Source organism: Solanum pennellii, chromosome 1 (assembly GCF_001406875.1).
Source record: "Solanum pennellii chromosome 1, SPENNV200".
Classification (NCBI taxonomy): Eukaryota; Viridiplantae; Streptophyta; class Magnoliopsida; order Solanales; family Solanaceae; genus Solanum; species Solanum pennellii.
In genome coordinates this window covers 44,074,207-44,075,286 of record NC_028637.1, presented here as the reverse complement: position 1 = coordinate 44,075,286, position 1,080 = coordinate 44,074,207, and positions in this window count along the sequence as shown.

The following is a 1,080-nucleotide window of genomic DNA, read 5'->3' as shown; positions in this document are numbered from 1 at the left end:
GGGGGGGGAGGGGGGGGAGGAAGATATCTTTAGCTCGAAAGTATAACAAAGGGTATCTTTAAACTATTTCGAATAGTTCAGTGGTATATTTGGCCCTTAGCCGATCTCTATTTTCACCTCTTAAATTTTTTTATTCCTTTTCCTTAACATTATATTATTATTTCTATTTCATTTTATTTTCTCATTTCATACCTAAATCATTTCTTTCCTTTTTGTTTTCAAATAATCACTCTATATAATTTTCATGTAACATAATTTTTTTTATTTTTAAAATTCTTTACCTATTATAAAATTATATTTTATTCTAAATTTCTAAAAGACAGAAATACAAGCAAATTTAACATATACATACATATTAATGGACAATTCAAATAAAAATGAAATTATGAATGAAATATGATTACATAATCATCACATAAATATTCAACTTTCAAGATTATTACGTTGCTCTCAGAAATGTTCTATTAATGTGTTATAAAGTTCAAAATGAGCATTTTTATGCATTCTTGTATTTAGATTATTATATTATGCATTGTATGTTAAAATTAAAAATTTCATCTTACCATTTAAATTTTGTGCATTCTTAATAGTGAATAAATAAAAATAATTTTAAACTATACCACTTGAAGTTTTTTTTTAAAAAAAAATGAAATATTATTAATTCAAAATAAAAGTAGTATAGATTAAATAATCTATTTCTAAATTTTGATAAATAATGAGTATTAAAAGTTAAAATAATGGTCTTATATGATTTATAATATATTAATTGTAAATATTATATAATACAAATAATAACAAAATAACCAAAAAGTGAAATAGAGAATATGATAGTAGTTCCCCAAATTTGGAGAACTACTATTCAACTCTCCATAAATAGAGAATAAAGAGTGAAATGAAAGGTGGTTGAATAGCTCATTTTTTATTTTAATCTCCAAATACAGAGAATTGAGAGTAAACTAGAAGTGAGTTGAGGTGAGTTGGAGATGGTAGAAAGACTGAAGCAAATGTGTCTACAGTTTTTCCAACAAAAATAGAAAAAATTGATAAGATAAACAAACAAGGTCCATAAACAACTATCCA